General features: G+C 37.1%; 1 protein-coding gene across 2 annotated transcripts in view; it reads right to left on the reverse strand.

The window, feature by feature from the left end:
* CSNK2A2IP (casein kinase 2 subunit alpha' interacting protein) overlaps positions 1–24,661 on the reverse strand; it is a 258,124-nt gene that overhangs the window by 152,086 nt on the left and 81,377 nt on the right. The window contains exon 1 of one of the 2 annotated variants that reach the window (XM_079923048.1): positions 49–1,024. The exons of the other annotated variant lie outside the window; for it this stretch is intronic. The gene's annotated coding sequence lies outside the window, so the exon portion shown is untranslated. Of the gene's footprint in view, positions 1–48; positions 1,025–24,661 lie in introns of those variants that run through there. 2 annotated transcript variants of the gene reach the window in all.

Raw genomic sequence — 24,661 nt, forward strand, 5'->3', positions numbered from 1 at the left:
CACAGTGAGCCACAGCACCGCGCGCCTCTCCAGGAGGCCCTCCAATACCTTTAGGCAGGTCTCTGGGCCCGCTTTGGGCACAGTGGGGGCAGCTGAGACTCTGACCTGGTCCAACTCCTGCGTGTACTTGCCCCCAAAGTCCACAGCTGCTAAAGCTAGACCAGTCTTAGTTGTTGGAGCACTCGTTGTCCCTTCAGATATTCCACAGACGCAGGGTATACCAAGCCGATGGCGGGGATTTAATCTGCAGCTTGTGCACTTGCAGAGAGAGATTTCTGTTTCTCTGCCTTCGTTGCACAGCCCCTGGGAGTCAGCTTTGGTTTCGGTCCCACCTGTGCCTCTGCATGTGGGCTACCCTCAGGCATCTGGTCCTTGCCCAGGTGAGAGGGGGGAAAAGCAGCGGCTGACTGAGGCACACTTGCTTGACTCAGGCCGCGGAGGGATAAGGCGGCCACAAGTGGGATGCACGCGCTTCCTCCAATGGGATCCTCTTCTAGTGCCCGCAGGGGCGGGACTGGCAGGAAGTTGCAACAGACTGGGGCGTGCTTGCTCCGGTGGAAGTCCCTCCCAGTTCTTGCAGAGGCAGGGGCTGCCGTGTGGGGAGAGAGTCCGAAGATGGCGGCGCCGCCCATTGTGTGCCACTCAACAATGGCGCCTCGCTTCCAAGGCAGCGCACTCTTCCTCCAGAAGTGCTCCTGGCCGCGGAGCCCCTCACTGCCATCCCCTCAGGTTGTCTCCACACAGCTGAGCTCCTCACTCCAGTCCCTTCCGCCTGTCTCCACGCAGCCAATAGCCGTTCTCACCCTGGGTCCGCTCTCCTAACCCCACGCTTTAGCACTCAGCCCCTGCCTGCCTTGGCCGATTCCTGTCTCAGGCTGGGGCGCCCAGGGCTGATTCCCGAGGAGGCTTTGGTGGGGGCAGCGCTCAGGATCCCGGAGCCTGCGCAGGCAGAGGAGGCCTTGGCTTGAAGCAAGGGCAATCCTGCTCAGATGGGTGACCCTCCCAGTGCCTGTGGAGGCAGGGGCCGATGGGTGGGGAAGGGGGTTGCCCTGGCCGCCCCGCCCCTTGAGCACCACTCAACAATGGCGCCTTGCTTCTACGGTGGCCTGGGCTTCCGCAAACTTGCGCGGTTGTGGAGTTCCTTACTCCCATCCCCTCAGGCTGTCTCTTCACAGACCACAGCTGTTCCCTCCGTGGGTCCGCTCTCCAAACCCCACTTTCCAGCACCCAGCACCCCTCCATACCAGGAGACACACGACTCAGGCTGGGGTGCGCAGCGCTGCAGCACAGACCACGCACGCACATCTTACTCTCTCCTGCCTTCCACAGACCGGTTGCTGCATTCCCCTCCGATGCCCTGAAGCTCCTTCTTTGTCCCAGCTGATTACCTCCCTGAGGGGGTTTCTCTGAGTGCAGGAACCTCTCCTCACCTTCAGCTCCCCACCAGGGTTGCTGGTCCCTTTCTGTTTCCTCTTTTCTTTTTTTCTTTCTTTGGTCCTACCCGGTTGCGTGGGGATTTTTCTGGTCCTTTTAGGTGTCCGAAGTCTTCCACTAGTGTTCAGCAGGTGCTCTGTGAGAACTGCTCCATTTGTAGATGTAGTCTTGATGTCCTTACGAGAAGAGGTGAATCTACGTCCTCCTCTTGCGCTATCTTGATTCCTCCCCTCTCTCCGTCATGTTTTGAGCACGACATTACTGTCCTTTTGTCCTGTAATCTGCCAAGATGTTAAGCAGCTTATAAAATACTTCGAACCAGGGGAGATAGCTTAAGATACAGAAGCAACTCTTGGCTCCTGAAGATAAGCGGCAGAACCCGAATCTCTGTTTGCTGTCAATGTCAGTGAGCACAAACATGAAGTTCTGGCCAACTTGGCTAACTGAGAGGCTGTCCACATAGAAGGGGAAACAAAACTTGGTCAAAGTCGGTAGAACTTCCTGGTCACTGTAGTCCTCCGGGAATTGCCTCTGCACCTCAGGATCTGAAACAGTGCCACCTGTCCTAGGATAGGCCACTTCAACATACACTTCAAACATGGTCTCTGGGTTTTGCTTGATCCTGGAGCCCATGGTCCCCGGGCCTCCTCATGGGCCCGCGGGCCCCGCTCGGCGCTGCGCTGCGCTGCCCGCCCGCCCGCGTATGCCTAGGATTTTAGTGTTGTTTATTTTTGTTTTTCTTTGTTGCTTTGCTATTGATTTTGCGATATATTTCTTCACTGGATCTTAGGGAGGATTTTTTGAATATTCTCTTCAAACTGATTTTCCACCCACACTATTCTTGGGAATCAATTCCAAACTAAGAAGAACAGAAATCCTATCAAATAATTCAAAATATTTAGCTAATATTTTAATTTAATTTAATTTTTAGTAACTAATATCTCTCAGGCTCATCCAGAAACAAATCCTTATATTATAAAATTTCAAACTATTTTTACCTTGGTGATTATATCACTTTTGTAGTAGAGAATTTTCATGGTAGGGGAACTGTTATATCCAATGTTCCATTTTATAATACAAATATCTTATTTTTGCAATAATTCAATAAATAGCATGCAATTAATCGAACCAAACTAGCTTGTCTAAAGATACACTTAAGTAATCTAAGGAGACAAAACAATTTTTTTCCAGTATCTATGAAATACTATTCTTATATTCCTCTTGTGGTTATCCTTTCCATATATAAAACTTTCACCATGTTCCATTAATTTGATAACATTTCAAAACTAATTGAAAATAAAAATAATAATGCATAAAATATTTAGGAGGAGGAGGGAAGGTAATAGAAGAAAAGAGGGAGAATTTTAAATTGAAGAAAAAATGCATTTTTTACTTCCTTCAGTTTTGGAAGTATAGGAACCCTAATGATCAGTTTTGTCTCCCAGATAAAAAGTTCTCCAAAAATGAATTTTTGAAAAAAATCACAGTAGTCTTAATTTTTTACAAATAAATCAACAATTTCATTTAACCTTTTTACCTCTAATTCAACCATTCTCCTCTATATCTCCCCAGATGGGTGGAAGGGTGCACAGGGAATGAGGTGGAGTGGGAATTATCTGCATCTGAGTAATCACAGCTGACCTTAAAAAATGTGGAGATAGAGACAGAGAAAGGGGAGGGAGAAAGTCCACATAATTCATAGAATTACTACCACTTATAAATACAGTTGAACAATCCTTTTTATGGTAGTCAACTACAAAAAATAGAAATTTGATCATCTCACTTCTCACTAGTGCCTCCATCATCTGCAAGGATATACAGCCAGGCACACAGGGCCCAGCTGGGTCTGGCTTCTACCTGCCTCTTGTGACATATCTCAAGCTCTTCTCCCATCTATATCCAGGGCTAGAGTGGTATTAAAATATATGCCTGCTTTCTTCATGTTCTCTCACAGTCCCCTGCTTCTCCATGAGCTAGAACCTATTCAAGACTGTTTAACATGTTACAGTAACCAGATCAGAACCAAGAAGGAGTCACTCCTGATAATACAACAGGCTCCGTCAGCAAGAAAAACTTTAACTAAGCTTCTGAACTCAGCAATCCCGGAAAAATAAGTCTTACGTCAATCAATCAGCATTTGCCTGCTCAGTACCGGTTACCTAACTAGGCTCCAGCACTTCCCTTTGCTTCATGTAAGGAAAGTAACCCTGCTTTAACCAATCAGCAAATGCCCAGTGAAACTTCCTTGTCCCTGCTCACTCTGCTCTGTAAAAATCTCGTGCCATGGACAGCTCTTCAGACCTCCATTCTATGTACTAGATTGGATGCTGTCCGATTCATGAATTGCTGAAAAAAAACTAATATCTTTAAAACTTACTCAGTTGAATTTTTTTTCTTTAACAAATATTTATCTTTCCTAAGAAGGTTTCTCTCACCCCACAAGCACTCCTTCTCTGCCCTTTCCATACCTCTGTATCCTACTGATCATGTTGCAAGGCAAATGTTTATTTCCTTCCATTTTATTTCAGACTGTGGAAGGAAAAATAGTTTACTTTTAATCATCTGCATGTCCTTGTGATCACCTGCAATGTCCTATATAGACCTAATAAAATAAATGGATAAAGATAGCAAATTTATGACCCACCTCACTTCACAATTATACTGATATGGTCTAAATCAAATATTTATTAATAATCAAAATGTCAGTATTTGGTGATATAAATAACACCCAAGTGTGAAGTACAAATGATAAAAATAGTCAGGTCATTAGTAGGGAGGAGAAAATGCTTCCCTTGCCGGTTAGTCCGATACTTACTATGATCCTCCACTTAGCTTTCTCCTTCTCTGTTACCCTTCAGAATAGTGTAACACTCTGCAAATGTCCCTGAGCCCCACTCTGTCAGTGAGCCCTCTGTTCCAAGGCTCTTCCTACACTCGGTCACCACATAGTTCTGAATTCACCACTGAGACAATGCTCAGCTCAAAAAGCCCAGAAAAGTAAGTCATGATACAATCTTTTGATTGTATTAAGTCCTCTTTATGCTTTATTTGGATGTTGAAGAAACCAAAAAACTTAGAATCGAAGAAAGTGGCACTAGGAGTTAGAAACTTTCATCGCTAGACTAAGAGAGGTATGTACCATCCCTGAGCTTGCCTAGTGTGCTATCTGACTAGACAGATTCATCACCTGGTTCTCCAGGCAGGAGAAGGATGGGGCAAAGTGTCTCTGACAGCCTGATACTCTGCTAGTTACCTTTGTCCTCTAAATCTGACCTGCAGGTAAAGGCAAAGGCCTCTATTCTACTCAGAAATATATATATCTACATGTGCTCTGACTGAATGTATTCTCTCACTCCAGCCCCAAATCCCCACCACCCACTCTGTGTTTTCACTGACCATATGATAGAATAGATTCAACTTTATGTGAAGTGTCATGACAGCCTAGCCCTGAAAACCCCACTCACATAAGCCACTCTGAGAGTGTAGTCCAGGGGAATTTTAAAAGTTTGAATAACCTTTGAGCTTCCACACCCCCACTGCATCAGTGACCAAGGCTAAGCCACGTTTCCCAGACAACATAATCCGTAGCTCCCTATTAACTTGTTCCATCTGATCCCACAATGTCCACACGGGCTGGGAAGCTCTGTTATCTGTGCTTTCTGTGTATTTACTGTCTTGTTCTCTTAAATGTGATTTCATTATTTTCTTGTACATTCAAGCAACTCTCACCCTTCTTGATGATGGAAAAGCATGGCCAATGTCTACCACCACCACCAAGAGTATTCACATTATACCTTGACAAGCCTTGTAACACACCCACTTTGAAATTGACTCAAACAGTTATCCTTGGTTGTCTGAGCTTAAGGTAAATGTGGGTGTGAGGGGAGGGTTTTCCTTTACATTAGTTCTTTCTTTTCCCATTTCTTTTTATTTGCTTGTTTGTTTGTTCTTGCTTTTTTTTTTTGCGATACACGGGCCTCTCACTGTTGTGGCCTCTCCCGTTGCGGAGCACAGGCTCCGGATGCACAGGCTCAGCGGCCATGGCTCACGGGCCCAGCCGCTCCGCGGCATGTGGGATCTTCCTGGACCGGGGCACAAATCTGTGTCCCCTGCATCGGCAGGTGGACTCTCAACAACTGCACCACCAGGGAAGCCCTGTTCTTGCTTTTTATTTTTTTAATAGTTATTTATTTGGTTGCATGGGGTCTTAGTTGTGGCAGGCAGGCTCCTTAGTTGTGGCTCAAGGACTCCTTAGTTGAGGCACACGGCTCCTTAGTTGCAGCATGCATATGGGATCTAGTTCCCTGACCAGGAATCGAACCTGGGCCCCCTGCTTTGGGAGAAGAGTCTTATCCACTGTGCCACCACGGAAGTCCCCATTCTTGCTTTTTTTTTTTACAGGGTTAAAAACATACATAACATAAAATTACCATTTTAATTATTTTAAGTGTACAGTTCAGTGACATTAAGAATATTAACATTGTTGTGCAGTCACCACTGTCATCCATTTCCAGAATTCTTTTCATCTTCTCAAATTGAAACTCTATACCTATTAAACAGTTACTCCCCATTCACCCCTCTCCCTAGCCCCTGCTAGTCATTATTCTACTTTCTGTCTCTGTAAATTTGACTACATTAGAAATCTCATTTAAGTACAGTTATACTGTGTTTGTATGATTATTTCACTTAGCACTACATCTTCAAGTTTCATCTATAGTGCAGCATATGTCAGAATTTTCTTCCTTTTTAAGGCTGAATAATAGTCCATTGTATGTATATACCACATTTTGTTTATCCATTCATCTGTAAACGGGCATTTGGGTTGTTTCTACCTTCTGGCTATTGTGTATAATGCCGCTACGAAGATAGGTATACAAATATTTGTTTGAGTCCCTGTTTTCAATTCTTTGGGGTATATATTCAAAAGGAAATTATTGGGTCATATGATAATTCTATGTTTAGTTTTTTGAGGAACCACCATACTGTTCACATTAGTTGTTATACCTACCATGCCTTAAAATATTTTCTCCTTGTGTCAGATATATACATTTGAGTATAAACGGTGAGATCAGGTGTATTAGTTATCTATTGCTGTTTCTAATTGTCCCCAAAAGTTGGCAGTTCGAAACAACATTTTATTATCTCACAGTTTCTGTGGGTTAGGAATCTGGGGGCTCATTAGCCCTTGACTCAAGGTGTCTTACAGGCTGCAATCAGAGTATCGGCAAGAGCTATAGTCAACTCAAGGCACAACTTGGGGAAGGACCCACTTTCAAGTTCAGTTTAATCGGGAAGCCTCAGAAGGTTCACTTCCAAGTTCACACAGATGGCTGTTGGCATGCCCCAGGTCCTCACTGGCAGTTGGTCAGAGATGTTATCTCCTTGGCACGTAAGCCTCTCCATGGTACAACTCACAACATGGCAGACTGTTTTTCCCAGAGTGAGAGTTCCTGGAGAGAGTCCTAGCAAGACAGAAATCATAGTCTTTTTATAACCTAATCTCAGAATGGCATCCCATTACTTTTGCTGCATTATATTCATTAGAAGTCAATCATTATGTCCAGGAAACACTCAGGGAAGACTGTGAATATCAGGACTCTGAGATCACTGGGAACCATTTTAGAGACTGACTTCCACAGAAAAAATGAGCTTTGTTTTGGTTTTTATTGCTGTAACCTAGAACAACTATAATCTAGAAGGCACTCAAATTATTTGTCCAACAAATGAATGAATATTAGTGCAAATGCATAATCTGTCTTTTCACATGTTTATAGTGTGTTTGAAATCAGAGAAAATTTAACACAGAGTATTCTAACATGATAATTTTAACAATGAAAATATATTTTTTCCTCTCCCATTTTATTAGGTTACATTAAAGCATCAGAATCAAATTTAGCATCTCTCCTAGAAGGCATTAGGAAAATAATACCACTTACTGACCCCTTTTGTGTATTTCCTGGTATTCTGGTGGAAACGTCATCATTTTATGACATATGGGAATAGATAATATGGTTGAAGATAACGTAATCTATTTTAAGAATTTAACATTGGTTACTGAAAGAGTTTTATGCTTCATGTTAGGGAAAGCAAAGAATGTTGCAACGAAGATACGCATGCTGTTTATTCTTGGATTTTTTTAGCTGTGTATTGATCTTTTAGAGAAACTTTTAAATTACATCAGTAAAAATATGGAAAAAAATATATCTTTATTAAGCATGGATAGGCTGCTACACTGGGTACCAAAGATATACCTAAATGTGCCCTAGTCTTTTAATATTTTTAAATAATGTTATTCAGTGTTGTTTCCTAAACTAGTTTACTTATATTCAGAATTTTAGGGTTGGTGATAATTTATTAGGATTCGTGAAAATTATTAGACATGTTATATCATCTATTCCTTACAAATGTGAAAGGTATATTCTTGGATTTGTTCAAAGGACATAGGCCAGTTTAAGGAGAAACATGGGATATTCAATCTCAGTATATCGAACAATCCTGGAGAAAAAGTTATGTGATAGACTGTCAAACCTTTCCAAAAACAACAACAAAAAAGACATAATTCTCACCCAGACAAGATCATAAGCTATCTGAAGGCTGTTGTACTATGAGGAGATAATGGTAAATAAGTTTCATCTATTAGCCAACTCATAAATAGGAAGCAACTATTTTAGGGAATATGTTGAAAAGAATTTTGAGGCCACTCCCAGGTCTTGGCAGGTATATGCAGTTTTCAGCTAGTACTGTCTGTTAGTGGTGGGAGGAAAGAGAGTAATAGCAAAATATTTACTTATCATGCTGCTTGTTGTGAGATAAGGAAAACAATAAAATGGTGTCATGTGTTTCTTTTACACTTCAGAGCACCTAGCACATTTAATGATGAAAAGTATTTTTGGATTTGTTTATCCCTCCTAAAAAATTTATTATTGCACCTTATTATAATGAAATAAACTCTACAGTCCCTTCTATCACCAAAAGTTTATGATTCTATGGTAGCCATTTATACTAATGTTATTTTGAGTAAGTAAAAACATTTCTTTCATTTTTAACAATAAGATGATATTATTGTATTTTGTTTAAAATTTTATAGACTCTCAAATTCTGACTTTGCTGTTCATGTTTCAAAATGGTTTTACAAACACACATTTTTTAGCTTCTTAAAAATCCCTAACTCACTAGGACTTTTTAAAAAGCTATTCATTTCTTAGCCATAAACTCTTCTGAAAATTAGAATTCTAAGTATGTTAGTTATAGTCCAAAATGCTAATTATTACTAAAATTTCTTTAGAACTTCTCAACCTTGCTATAAGAACACACAAGCATACCTAGAGAGTCTAAATTTTCATTTGTTCTGTTCATAGCAAGTAAATTTTACCCCTGCCATCTCAGGGGGTTAATAGTCAGCCAATATTTCAATTGAAATGTTTCAATTATTGCTTTAAGTTTGGGAACATTAATTTAAAAGTTGAATTTCTCACTTATAAATGAATAAAGATTCAAGGCTTAAAATAAAAACATAATTTTGTTAGAAATAAGAATATTATGAAAAGAATAGAAAAAAGATATAACCAATAAAAAACCATCCCCCTTTTTATTGTTTAAAACTTAAAATGATAAGCAAAATTCTAGGGCAATAGATAGACTTTGTCATAATTTTAAGGTCAAGAACTTCCTAGAATTTCAGACAGGGGTTTTTCACACTCAACTAAGTTGGTATGATAACATTGCAATTACTAATTGTAGAATAAAAATTTACTTGATTGCTATTGATTAATCTTCAAAAGAATAAGGCTCCCAGTGAGTTTTCAAAAGAAATCCAACTCTCTTGCTTGCACGCATGGTAGGTGGCAGTTTTTTTCATGTTGAAATTTCTAATTAATCTTTAAAGTCATTTGAGCCATATAAACCCTGTTCTTTGGTCATACTGTGAATATCTAAGTTCTCTAGAATCTAGTCAGGCAGACCTGAGGTCCTTTATTTGATCCTTAAGCCTCTTCATGACAGATTTCCCACATAAGACTTTCTTACCAATACTTGAAATGAAAATGGGAAGTCCCAATTAAGATATTATTTTCTATTGATTAAAAGAAGCAATTATTAAAGTCTCATTTATTTCTTTGGAAAATGAATCATATTTCATTTTGTATCATTTTACAATAAAAACTTTCATTTGAAAGCATAATGTGATTATAAACTGGGAAGGGGCACTGGATAGGTGTTCTTAATCTAAATTCTTTAAATTTCTAGGCTTTGGGGCAGCATGAACCTTCTGAAACTATAAGATATTTTATATTGATGAACATGTTTCTAATTAGAGGATTCAGAGAGAAGAGAGAAGGGAGAAAGACAAGAGTGAAGGATGACTTGAAAGCCTGCGGTCCAAGAAACAGAGGAATGGAACATGCCATTGACTAGGAGGGGATGATTTCACATGGATCTGGGAATTTCAAGTAGAGCTGAGAGAGTGTGGGTCAGGTGTTCAGTTTTGTATGGGTTAACTGTGAAATATCTATTAGATAAGTTGAGCCAGCCTGAACTAACTGAACAGAGGAAGGTAAGAAAATCCAACAAACAAACAAAAAAGCAAATGCAGTGTTCAGGTAAGTAATGATGCTTTAGCAAATGCTACAGAAATCCTAGGAGCCATTTCTCCTGAGGGACCATTTCCAGTTCTGTGCACATGCTAATCTAGTCTTTCTCCCAAGTGCATTTAAAGGCAAAGATATCAATTTTACCTTTGAGAAAGAAACCATTTTCTTTCCATATGTATTTTTTTTGTTGTACCAGTGATATATAGCTATTAAAGATGGTTATAAATATTTAAACTATTAATGGTTGTGTTACACATTATAAATAGCTTTATGAGCTCACCAAGCACTGTAAGTGATATACTCTGGTTCCCCAAGGAAACGTGGATAAAGTCACTGCCATGGTGGAGGACATAAGGTGCATTCACCAGTGACAAATGAGTGCTGTGTCAGTAACAGATACTACATTGAGTTTATTTTAGTCAGTAAAATTGGTGGCAAAGAGAGGATATTATGTAGACTGACCTCATCTAACAATACACTAGGACTAAGAAAAAAGTTTAAATTCTTATGAAATTAACTTTACGACAGAGTGACAAAATAGTGGGGTTTCTTTTTTAATCTGTAATTAAAGTAAAACAATGTATCAATGGCATCAGTTATTCAAGAACCTTACATACCACATTGTGAATTTTTCTACTCCTACCTGTTTTTTCTGCCCTCATTTTTTCATACTCTCTCTCTTAGGGGGATTCCTCCTGCTTATATTTAGAATCAATGCTACAGGGTAAAATTAATGAGTTATCTAGGTAAGCAGCTATAGTATAAGATTCAGAAGGGAAGATGGGCCAACTTGACAAAGGTCCAGTTCCCTGGGCACAAGCTGTGTCGCCTTCCTTGGGTGGCTTACTTAATTTCCATGAGTCTTGATTGTGTTATACATATCCATTACTCTCTCTACGTCTCAACTTCCTCATTGGTAAAATAGAAATAAAACACAACCTGATAGCTGTTTAGAAATTAAGTGAATGAATGTAGAGAGTTGAGTATAAGATACTATATTATGTAAGTTACTATTTTAATATAATTATTATAATCATTGAGAGTTTCTAAAGGAGATAATATGTATAAAGGGACTGTAGACTAGTTGTATTATCTGGCCCTCAATTACTGAGCTCCTGACTACACGTCAGTCTCCTCACTGGGTACTTATGGTACATTATCTGTAATCTTTACAGCAACCCTGAAAAGCAACATCCTTCTCTATTTTATAAGGTACTGAAACTGATATTCAGAGAAGTGATGTTCTCAAAGTCAGACACAGAAAGTGGTAAAGCCAGATGTTTACTCCAGGCCTAGTCTGCCTAATTCTAAAACCTGTGCCTGGTCCCTCACCCACAAAGACAATGTCAAGGTGGCCAGGGTGAGAGCCCTTGACTGAGCAGTCCTGTGCCCCAGGCAAATCCAGGGAATATGTTTAAACTGAGTGTTCTCACCCATAAGATTACACTAGATGATCTTTAGGACCTCAGAATAATTTCCCAGAATGAGTGAAGATTTGGGGATCTGTATGTTTTTTAAAGTGTGGTTTGTTTTTGCAAAGTCAGTTATCTAATTAAATCCTTTATTGTACTTAGATTAGTCTCACACAAGTACTGACGTTGACACAGAGAAGGAATTTCCTTAGGTCCACAAAAGCAAGGGAAATCTGCCTAGAGTACATAACCTCTGTGTTTGCTCTTCCATTTTGTTTGTTATACACATTAAACCTTCCGCTAAAAGAGGGAAATTATATGCTGCAACAGAGAGTGCAATATATTTTCATGCACTTACATAGTCTGTTTCAGGTATTTTTTTAAGAATAGTTTATTAACTATTTTTAATAATACGGAATTATCTTCATGTTATTTGCTCATTTCTGTATTAAATATGGATAGATAAACTTGATTTAACTCTTCATTCCCACACAAAAAAACATGAATGTCCTCTGGAATTTAAAAAAATGAAAAAGAATTTATGTTTCTTACTTTTATTATTCTGTACATCTGGTCTTAAGAGTCAATATATCTGGACTATGTCAAGCCTTTTTCAGTCACTCTTAGACTGCCCCCATTAGATAGAAAAATTGTCTTATATTACCTAAAACCCACATTACAAAATTCTTGCCATTTAATATGCAAAACCATTTGTTAGATTTTATGAAGATACAAGGATACGTATTCAGAATTGAAGATGGATAAGGAGACTCCAGCATAGATTATTTTATAAGTATTTTAATATAAAAATTTTAAATGGAAATTTGAGATGAGAAATTTTACTTCTTTTTGATTAAAAATTAAAATTAATAATGGATATAAATTAAAACACTAAATAAATAAATCAGTATAATTCTCTGATCCCTACTGCAACTTTATAATTCATAAAATTTCTGCCAGTTTTGTGATATAGTCCTAATTTCATAAGAACTCTCACATTAACTAAATTAGTGTATAGCATTTGAAGTAACACATGAGATTCTGTTCAATAAAACATTATGTTGATTGATTGTGATACTTAACAGTGCTTAACACTTATTTAGCACTTTACATCCTCAAAGCACTTTACAAACATTAACCAATTAATCATTATGTCACTGTGATGTCAGGAAGGTGGTAGAATTCCCATTTCTGAGATGAAGGAATTAAATAAAGTGGCTGATGTCAGTGAAAGACTTTAGAAAGTCTAAATATTAATACCTCAGGAAAGTTTCAACTCAATGATTAGAGCAGGGAATTGACTGTGTGTATATGAAATAAAGAAAGCAGTGCAAGTTAATATCATATTACAATCTCAGCCACTGTTCAACTATGGCACTTAGAAGAATAAATGGCCATTGCCAACAACCCATGTTTCCTTTCTAACCTTTGCTATTCCCAACGAGCTATTACATAATTAATTTTGCCTAGTATTTTCCATTTTTAAAGTATAATTTTTTCATAATTAAAACTTCCCTGTGAATTTAGAAAGAAAATTGTTCAGGAATTTTCCATTTTTCATCATTAATCATGTTTGAGGAAAAACAACTACTGGAAATGTTCAAAAAATTATTTAAAAAGGAACAATATTAACTTAGATGTTTAAGTTAGCTCTGGTCAGAATAATTGTTTTTTAAATATTAATTTTCAAAAATACTACCAATAAAAGTTCTACAGGTTCTTAAAGAAATGCTATTCAGAAAGTGTCACTATTTAAATTTTACTGAAGATTTTTATTCGACCCATGATACAGTACTATTGATCTGACTTCCATTGAAATTCATACTATACAGACTCCAAAAGTATAAAAATATTTGGTTGAAGTATAACATAGATACAGAAAGGACTACAAATTATACAGTTTAACAAATTTTACAAAGCACAACTAGGTAACCACCAGATAGAGCAAGGAATAAAACTCCAGACATCCCTCATGTCCCCCTTCCCGGTCACTGCTTTCCAAAGGTAATCTCTCTTAGAACTCCTATCTCCACCAATACTTTGCCTGTTTTTGAACTTTACAAAAATGTAATTATGCACTATGTACTATTATTTGTATTTTGTGACCGTTTTCTCTCAGTATTTTTTACAAAAATGATCCATGGCATCAGAGGCAGCAGTATTTACTCATTTTCGTTGTCATACAGTATTACATTAATAATGTAATTATTAATTGTCAATTAATAATGTATCAATTAATAATGTGTGTGTATGTGTGACTGTATGTCTATACACATAACACAGTTTACCTACATGATTGAGTCTACTGTCGATGGACTTTTGTTCCAGTTTAGAACTATTACATATAGTGCTACTATGAACATTTTTCTATGTTTTGGTGCACATATGTGTACATTTCTATTTAAATCTAGGAGCAGAATTTTTGGTTTATAGAGAGTGGCAAACAATTTTTCAAAATTTTTCTTCCAATCCATACTCCCACCAGTAGTGTATGAGAATTCCCTTGCTCCACAGTCTCTCCAAACTTTCGTAAATAAAATTTTACTGGAATATAGTCATTTACATTAGTTTAATATTATCTATGGCTGATTTCATGCTACAACCACAGAGATGAATAGTTATGACAGAGATCATATGGCTCATGCATTAGTTTCCTTGGGCTGCCATGACAGACTATCACAAACTGGTTGGCTTAGAACAAGAAAATTTATTCTCTCACAGTTCTGGAAAGCAGAAGTCTGAAATCAAAGTGTTGACAGAGCAGCAATTCCTCTGGAGGCTCTAAGTGGGAGATCTTTCCTTGCCCCTTCCAGGTTTTGGTATCTGTGAGCAATCCTTGGCTTCCTTGGTTTGTGCCTACAACACTCCAATCTGTGTCTTAACTTCACATGGACTTCTGCTCTGTGTGTCTGTTCTTTTCTGTGTGTCTCATAAGGATACTTACTGTATTTAGGCCCACCTGAATAATCCAGAGTGATCTCATCTTAAGATCCTTACTTTAATTACATCTGAAAAGACTTTTCTCCATTTAAGGTAGAATTCATAGGTTCCAGAAATTTTACATGTATATCTTCTGGGGGTGGGAAGGCATTTTTCAGTTTACCATAGCCCACAATACTTACTATCTGGCCCTTTACAGCAGAAATACATCAATCCTTGAATTAAAGAATCTTTTATTATGTTTACTGGCCATTTGGATTGTCTCCTTTCTGAAGCACATTTTTCTACACACACATACACACACACAAACATAGCAAAACTTTTCTCTCATTTTGTTGCCCAAGGCTTGCCTTTTTAACCTCTAATTTGGGTATTTTGATAAACAGTGGTGCTTAATTTTAATGTAGTCCAATTTATCCCCATTTATTTTATGTTTAGTATTTTTTATGTCTTGTTTGACTACCTCAAGGTCAAGAAGATGTTATTTTTTTCCTAAAAGCTTTATTGGTTTACCTTTCATATTTAATTATAAAATCAAGAATTAATTTTGTGTGTGTGACATGATTGAAGAAACATGACTCAGGAGGAGGGGGACAAGATGGTGAGTAGGAAGACCCTGGGCTTGTCTCCTTCCACAGACACATCAAAACTACAACTACATATAAATAAACGTCTCTGAGAAGGACCTGAAAACTAGCAGAAAAGATTTTCCTCAACTAAGGATAAAAAGAAAAAGCCTCACGGAGATGGGCTAGAGGACCAGAGATGCAATCTGGACAGTGCCTACACCCCTAGCATGGCAACCCACAGGCAGGAAGAATATCACAGTCACGGAGGTCCTCCCTGAAAGATGAGGGGTCCAAACCATGCCTTGGGCTCCGAGCCCAGAGGACCTGCACCAGGAAGACAATCCTCTAGAATGTCTGACCTTGGAAAACAGTAGGGCTTAAATCTCGGAGAGCTGGAGGGCTACAGGAAACGGAGACTGTTAAAGAGCATGCACTAACTCACTTGCTCTAAGTCCCAGCACAGAGGCAGCAGCTTGAAAAGTACCTGGGTCATACATGAAAGAGAGTCATTGATTAATTTTAGTGTATGTACCCAAGGGGCAGGAATCTCTTGGAACTCTGAGTATGGGGGGGTGCTGGCAGGGGCCAGGGCTTTTTTTGCTCACCTCCTACTGAGCTGGCCTGGCACTGGAAGGTGCCATTCGGACTCTCCCCATCTATCTTAATGGCACTGCTTGCCCCACCCAAGGTTCAAAAACAGACCCACCCCAGACAATTCTCCTCCATAGTGATGTACCAACACTCCTCACTTGGCAGGTGTCCTTAGCTGGGATTGTCATCTCCCTAAAGAAGCTTCTGTCTCAAGTCAATGCCACACACCAGAGCACCTGCAACAGTCACAGCCAGGCCTTACAGCCAACCACAGCAGAGGCCAGCCACACACACTAGCATGCCCACATCAGTCACAGCGCAGCCACAACAGGAGGGCACACGCAGCACACACAAGGGACTCCTGGAGCACCTGGCTCTGGCAACCAGAGGGATCATGGTCTGGGTCCCACAGGTCACCTTCTACATAAAGCCACTCCTTCAAGACAAGGAGATATAGCTAATCAGCCTAATACATAGAAACAAACACAGAGAGTTAGACAAAATAAGGAGACAAAGGAATATGTTCCAAATGAAGGAAGACAAAACATTTTTAAAAAAAAAAAGGACTCAAAAAATTGGAGATAAGCAACTACCAGACAAAGAGTTCAATGTGATGGTCATAAATAGGTTCACCAAACTCAAGAGAAGAATGGTGGTGAGAACTTCAACAACGAGATATAAAATATTAAAAAGAACCAATCAGAGCTGAAGAATACAGTAACAAAAAATGGAAAATACACTAGAGGGAACTAACAGCAGGTTAGAAAATTCAGAAGAATGAATCACCAATCTGGAAGACAGGGTAGTGGAAATCACCCAATCAGAACGAAAAAAAAAAAAAAAAAAATGAAGATATTTTAAGGGACCTCTGAGAGAATATCAAGCATATTAACATTCACATTATAGGAGTCCCAGAAAAAGAAAAGAGAGAGAAAGGGACAGAAAACCTGTTTGAAGAAATAATAGATGAAAACTTCCCTACGTAGGAAAGAAAACAGACATCCAAATTCAGGAAGCACAGAAAGTCCCAAACAAGATGAGCCCAAAGAAACCCATACCATGACACATTATAATTAAAATGTCAAAAATTAAAGATAAAAAGAGAATCTTAAAAGCAGCAAGAGGAAAACAACTAGTTACATATAGGGGAGCCCCCATAAGACCATCAGCTGACTTTTCAGTAGAAACTTTATAGGATGGAAGAGTGGCATGACATATTCAAAGGACAGAAAGGAGGAAACTTGCAATCATGAATATTCTATCTGGCAAGGTTAGTATTCAGAATTGAAGGAAAGATAAAGAATTTCCCAGACAATCAAAAACTGACCTTACAAGAAATGTTAAAGGGACTTCTTTAAACAGAAAAGAAAAGGCCATAACTAGAAATACAAAAATTGTGACAGAAAACACCTCACTGGTAAAAGCAAACATATGGTAAAGGTAGGGGATCAAAGAACTATATAGATAGTACGAATGTTAAAAGACAAAAGTAGTCATATCATCTATATTTACAATAATTATTTATGTGATACACAAAATAAAAAGATGTAAAATACAACAGAAACAAAAAGCAGTGTGTGGATATATATATATTTTTAATTAAGAAACAACTTTAAAGATAAGCACTAAAATGTTTACTGTAATTATCTCGGGGTATTGGGATTTTAAGAACAAGACTGGGCAAAGGAGGCTATTCTCTTACTACTTTAATTAGTTTTAAGTCAGCATTGTGGGTAATTTTTGTTCATTTTTTTATTAAATAGAAAAAAGGAAAACACGTTAGGACAATCAGATATTCATGTAGTCCACATCATTATCTTTATAAGTGTGTTATTTGGTCAATATTTTTCTAAATAATCACACTGATTAATATTGCCTTTCATAAATGGTAGAGAAAAAATGTGATGGTTAATCAAGAAAGTAAAATTTGCAAATCTACAGGATAGCTGATACTTAGAAGCACCTAAAACTAAAATTTGTAATAAAATTAGAAAAACAAACCACTACGAATACTTCCCACATTAACCACATTTTGAAGACCCATTCTGGTTTTATTTTAATTTCTCACTTCTTGCAGTAATAATTTTTTAATTGAATTTTAGGGGTATGTCGATATGATGATACAGTACCAGGTTGCCATGGAGCAAATATACCCCAAAGGTTTAACTCTAAAAGGCAGAGAATGTTGACATATTCTGGCTTCTGTGAATTTCATGTCTATATCAGCCTGAATTGTGCAAAACTGAGCTCCAAAGCTAAAAGTTTTGTAAAAACATTTTTTAAATGGTTTATTTATTTAATAGTCATATTGAAATCTATGTCTCTTTGACTTTTCAAGTATCAGATACCTTTTTAAAAATCAGGCCCATTTAACTGATTTTTTAAACTCCAATATCTATTTTAAATGAAAGGATTTTAAACATGTATGCTTGTGCATACTACATATCTAGGGGAGAGAGAGAGAGAGAGAGAGAGAGAGAGAGAGAAACAGAGAGAAGAATAAATTCTTAAAACATAGCTCATCCAAAATTTTTCAGCTTCTTATTTTGCATTCCTACATCTTAAAACATCAAATTAAGTTTAAGATTTGAAATTTTTTAATAAAGAAAAATAATGTATACCTTAAGTTCTGCTCAATCAGTATTTTTTCTTGTGAGGTTCTAAGAGAAATTCTGAAAAAAATTCTATAAATGTGTTAGGATGCACAGATTCCATAACCATAGAAAAATAAATCAATAGATATTTTGAAACAGAAAAATGGAAAGGGGAAGATTTTTTTTCTCATGAAATGTCAGGAGGTTGTGTTTGTGTTAATGAGAAACATTATCTTACCAAAGAATGCTGGTATCCTCATTTCCATTTATATAGGAAATTGATTAATACTTAACTAATTGGCACATGCAAATGGGGATTAACTGAATTCACTTTTCTTCACAACTCAATGACTGTAATTTAGATCCTTACTTAGATTTAAATCTTTTATTATTTTTGAAGGTAATCATCTTCCTGTTGTTAGAAATAAAATATCAAAGCACCATGCTAATTATAGCTTATTTGTGTCTCACAAATTAGCTAATTAACATTACTGAAAAGTAAATGTACAGTGAGCAAAGTTTAAACTCCTGGATTGGAGTCAGGCCTTTTGCACAATATAGTGATGAGATATATATGCTATTGAATGCCATTGGGTCTTTGGAGCTAATAACTATAGTTAGATATTCAGTTTTACTTCAAAAGAATAGCTTATCCTGTTGTTTCAATGCAATTACATCTGTGAACTTTTTGCAATTAGCTCTCCTAGATAGATAAGAGACATGAGGAGGTGGGAAAATAGAAAGATGTGCATGGCTGGGAAAGCAATCTTTTAAATAAAGTCTCAAAATGTTTATGGCATGCATGATTTGCTTGGGGAAACTATAAAATCAGTGTATTCATGGCATTGGATTAGCTGACTAGTATATTTCAAAATCTAAGATTCTGGCAATGACAATTCCTTAGGTTCAGGGCAAAAACCTTGTTTAGCAATTTATTTAGAGGGAAATAACTTATAAGTGTAATACCTCCTGAGATGTCTAAACCCAATTCATTCAGATGTAAATTTAACATATGGCAGGATAGTCATGTAGATTGGGAACAGGACTTGCCCTTGGCCATTTACATATCAAATATTTATTGAGTAGCTACTGTATGTGTCAGGAACTGTACTACAATCTCTATACATAAGAGTGAAAATGACGGGTGAGACTATTGTTACTGAGCAAAGGGCTTGCTGCCTGATGCACACAGAAGCTAGTACAACGGCTCCAGCTTCTGAGAAAAGAGAAAGCTTTATTTTTAGGTCAACAGGCAAGGAGACAGGAGGCACAGCTCAAACCTGTCTTTCTGATCTGGGGTGCAGTCAAACTTTTATGAGTTGGGGGAGGATGGGGTGGTATTTGGAAGTGCTGGCAAATACAAGGCAAAGGACATAGGAAACCAGTTTAGGAGCATCACACGGCTTTACCATAATCCATCAGGAAGAACAAGGTGACAAAGTCCTGATATTTACTATCAGGACTGTAAGCCAGACTGTATCTGAAAGGCTTATTCTTCAAAGAAGATCTAACCCTTCTAAAATTCTGAAGGGTGTTCCAGATTTCTGTTTATGGAAATATTATGGTCTCAAATATTATGGTCTTATCTAAATACTATGGAATCATTTAGGTTACTCCAACTTTGCATGATGTAGCCCTAAGGCTATATCTGAATTCTCATAATCCCTGAAGTTGCTTTCTCATAGTCCAAATGTCTTGATAGTCGGACATGGCCTCACTCTAGCTACAGAAACCCCAGAGAAGATCTCACTCTAATGAAAGAAAACCTGAGACAAATTTGTTAAATGGGCAGTTTGTTTTGGGGGGTCCTCATCTCTTACCATCCTTTTTTTCTCACTTTCAGTCTTTGCCCCTTCATAAGGTATCTTTTCAGCTGTCTCCAGTAAATAGTGTCTCACTATCTTTCATCATTCACCTGTATAATGCACCAAACTCCTGATTTGCCCTTTCTCTCTCCCCTATAAAAATGTGTTAATCCACTGTCAATCCCCTCACAGCCTTTCTAAAGAGTCTAATAAACTAATCCGTGTTCAAGCTGATAATGGATTAAATGAGAGAGGGTATCAGTATAGGCATTCTGGAGAAAACTGACCTAACCAAATGTTGAGGGCAAATGCTGGCAACAGCAGTTCCTTGAGTGGAAAGCAAACCCTCTACACTCTTAAAATTAGACCAAATGGAGGATTGCTTCACCGTGCTCACCGTTGCTTTACAATGAACTTCAGGCCTCAAAAGCTGGCTTCCTAAATGATGCAATGCTTGTCCTAAGAAAGAAGGTTTGCCTCAAATAAAGAGAAGGGCTTTAAATCATCATTTGAATACAGAGAAAAAAAAATTTACTGGAAAGGGAGCAAAACCTTTCATCCTTGACCCAGTGTCCCACAGAGTGGAAAACATTTACTTTGAGATTCCATACACAGGTCAATGTACCACAGAAGCCAAGAGCGGTTTTTAAAAACAATAACATTAACCATAAGCCACCCAAGAATCAGAGACACTTTTTTACAGACCCGTTTCTTCCTTCACATGCTCATTTTCAAAGCCACATGGGTTGGAGGAAAATTGTGCATCCTGCTAAAGTGGTTTTCGGTGTGTATGTGAATGTGTTTTAGTCCTGACATATTTTCCTATTGGTAAGGGTAAAAAAAAAAAGTCAAGGGAAAGAAAAGTTTAACTACTGCAAATTTCAGTGTATAAAGAAAATTTCCCAGTAGTTTCAAAACTTTGTGTAGAATGTTTAAAGAACAAGCTTTGTTTTGGCTATTTGCATTTTAAATGCCATTACCTAACAAAATAGTGTTTTGTTCAAAAAGGACATAAAATAGCCTTACTACAAAATATCCCTAAAAGATTGATTACGTGCCCTCCCTTTAATACCTGCCTACTTCTTATCCAATGCATAGGGTTCATTTCTTTCAAACTTTGACTGCAAGAAGACGTCCCTGGCCACCACAAGTCATTCACTCTTGTTACACTGCACCAATATCACAGCCTTATTCTCTAGGTGTTCAATTCATTACATCTCCCCAAGTCAACTTCTCTTCAATCTTTTCCTTCTCTTGTAGATTTTAATATAGTAACATGAAAAAATATGATTGAATGAGCAATGTATGAGTAAAAGAATGGATAAATGAACCAAGTTCATTTACTTGCATAAATTCAGATAAATAGTTGTTTAGATAAATGTTAACCTTTGATTAAGAACCACCTGATATGAAAATAGAAATAAAATGTAAGCAGAGTGAATGACAGAGTCAGTTTTTAATCAAATAACTTTTCCTCTAGGTACATATTAGGTTATTTGGAAAGTTTTCTCAGACCAGTAAAGTATCATTTGGTATATTTAAGTAGTCATTTGCTACATAATACCCTATTTTTGTGAAAAATTCGTGTAACTCTTGACTCTTTTATAACCACAGAGCAGTTAAATCTCTGGAGAGTTAACACTGCATTTTAGAACCATGGCAATAATCAGCAGGAGCTGCTTTTCCAAGTTTGTAGATTCATAAGAGAAAAGGATTATCTTTTGTAAAAATATTAATAATGCCAAATGAACTTGTGTAGTTGGTACACTCAGTGAAGCTTCCCTAGCCATTCTCATTCTAATAAAATGCTATTTTTGAAAGAGATGATATCAATAATACCCTAATATTTTAAGAACATAAACTGCACTTAATAATTTTGAGAGTATTTTTAGTATTATCCTCTTCAAAAACATTATCTCATTTAATTCCCACAATAAATCGAATATGAAGGTATCATAATTATTCCTAGCTTACACTTGGGGAAACTAGAGGAAAAGTAACTGACCCAGGCTAAATGAAATTAGAGCTGAAATTTGAGCCCAGTTATGTCCAACTTCTGAGCTCAAGTAACCATTATAGTATAGTCTCCTTCATCACGTATAACCACAAAAATGTTAGCTCCACAGGGCAGATTTACTTACCTGTTTGGTGTACTGATATATCACAAGGGTTTAGTTCAATGCCTATCTCACAGAGTGGGTACTCAATAAAGATTTGTTGAATTGAAGAATGATAAAAAATGAGGATTATCTTATATCAACACTATGCCACGCCTCTCAAATCAGTTCTTGACTCCATAAAGTTAGAAGAAAGATATTAACCTGAAACAAAAGAATAGTTACGATGTATAAAGTTAGTTATCAGAATTCCTCACATCACTCACATGTTTTGATAGATGCCTCATCATCTGCATAAAGTGAACCTTTCTGGAACCTTGATGGTAGGTTGTATACCTTATGATCTCTCTTCAGTATTTATGATAAAAGAAAGACTAAGGTTCTTTTTGCTCCTGTTAAACACATAACTCTTAGGGTAGGCTTAAAATACGTTATGTATACAATTAAGTAATCTATTAAGCACAAAACAGTAAAATATGTAAAAAATTGCTAAACACAGAAGAAATTTAATACACTGAACCAGAAGATTCATGTACACATGCAGACTCCTTGAGCCAAAAAGATCTGCTTCGTTACATTTCTCAAAATAGTTTCGGTGCTATGTATTATGCCATGCATCTTATCTCTGCTGTACTTTGATTATTTCATAAAATCAAAACATATAAACAAAGAGTGCACACATGGAATAAAAGGGCTATAAGGGACCAACAGGCTAAATGGCTTTCAATTTCGTAGGTTATATTCAATCTGCTATTGTTTGTGCAAACATACCTCGTTCTTTCTTGTCTCAGAATTTTTCTCATGCTATTCCTTTACTTAGATTACTCTCTTTTCTTCAGGTAGATATCAAACAGAAATTGTGCTCAGCTAGCTCAAACCTCATTTCTGTGAGGAATTCCCTGAGAAAAATATTGAATTTAAAGTTTGGAGGCAATCTAAGAAATGAAATAACCTGTGTCCTCAGCTTGAATTTGTGTATAAATTTATTACTAATTGGTATTGCAATCTAGTCTTGTACATCACAAGAGACAAAAGTTTAAGATTCTAATCCTGGCAGATAGACTCCAAAACCTAAGTATTTATCTCCAAGCTAGATATATATAGATAGATAGATAAATGATTAGTAGATATCGATAGACACATACATAAATATAGATAGATAGATAGATAGATAGATAGATAGATAAATAGCTATGTAAATACATAATCACATATGCATGATTAAAGGCATTTAAAGTAACAGAGGTGCACAAAGAGCCTTCCAGGCCAGAGTTTATCTATGAAAGTTTCATCCAAAATGTTTATTTCAGCAAGGCCTTGAAGAATATGTGAGATTTGAATGGGCAGAAAGCAGAAGAAAAGGCTTTTTAGACAGCTGGAAAATCATGTGAAAAGATTCAGAAGGGGAAAGCAGATAAAATTGGATAAGTATTGGTAGGACATAGATTACTCCTAGATGAAAAATAAAATTAGGGTCATAAAGTGCTATTGATGAAAGAACTCCAGTGCCAAATAAGTGACTTAGTACTTTTTGAGATAAGCTTTGAGAGACATTAGATTCTTAATTATGGGAACAGTATGATGAAAGAGATATTCATTTGTCAGCAGTATTCACTTCTCATCTTTCCTCTCCATCTAAATCATACTTTTTTCAATGTAAAAACAAGACGACTTGGAGGTTATTTGCTGGAATTATTTTGAAGGCAAAAATTTCCAAGAAACCAACTCCAACCAATAAAAATCTGAATTTAATTAAATGAGGAAAAATCAAAACTTGAGTAAAACAAAAATAGATGTTACAACTGGCACACAGTAACATAGAAAAGCTCATTAATGAAAAGCCACATTTTTTTTCAGGCAATAAAACTTAGCCAATACTTATGTGGTGGGAAATCTCAACCGACTTCCACTTCACCAGTACTATGGGATAGTTTTAATTATCAAGACTCCAGAGACTTCTCTCATGTAAGAAAAATATTACTTAGAGATATAGGATATCAACTTTCACCTTATATATTATAATACATAGAAGTTATTTTCATGGTTTTTCACCATGGCAGAAAATCCTTTCAAACAAATTACTCTCCAGTTTAGAATATTTTTCAGTATATCAGTGGTCAACTCAATAATTCTGGATGCTTTGAGAAGTAAAGCACAGGACATTTTTTCATCTTTGAGTTGGCATGTTTCCTCTTCTACACCATAATATTGCACTTAGTATCAGTTGGGTAAGCCAGAGCTGGCTGTCCTTCTGCCCTCTGCAAACCACATCCATGAGAGTATTTATCTTATTTGGGAGGCCAAGTTCAAATAAATGGTTCTCAGATCAGGGTCAAAGGCATTAGCATGTTGGCAAAATTGACTGTGGTAAAACAGAAATGCCCTTTGTTAAATAACATAAAAGAAAAAAATGGCTAATTACTTTGTGTTTTGGTTTAAAAATAATTTTCTATTGGATACCAGTTCCTCACTAAATATCAATAGCACATTGTAACTAAATTCACCAAATCAAATATTATTTGAATCCTTTGATTGCTTTCCCACATTCTATTTCTTTACAAAGTCAATAGACATTGATCTATTACATAGTCTCAGAATTTAAAATTACGTA

This window comes from Stenella coeruleoalba, assembly GCF_951394435.1.
Source record: "Stenella coeruleoalba genome assembly, chromosome: 5".
In the NCBI taxonomy this organism is placed as follows: Eukaryota; Metazoa; Chordata; class Mammalia; order Artiodactyla; family Delphinidae; genus Stenella; species Stenella coeruleoalba.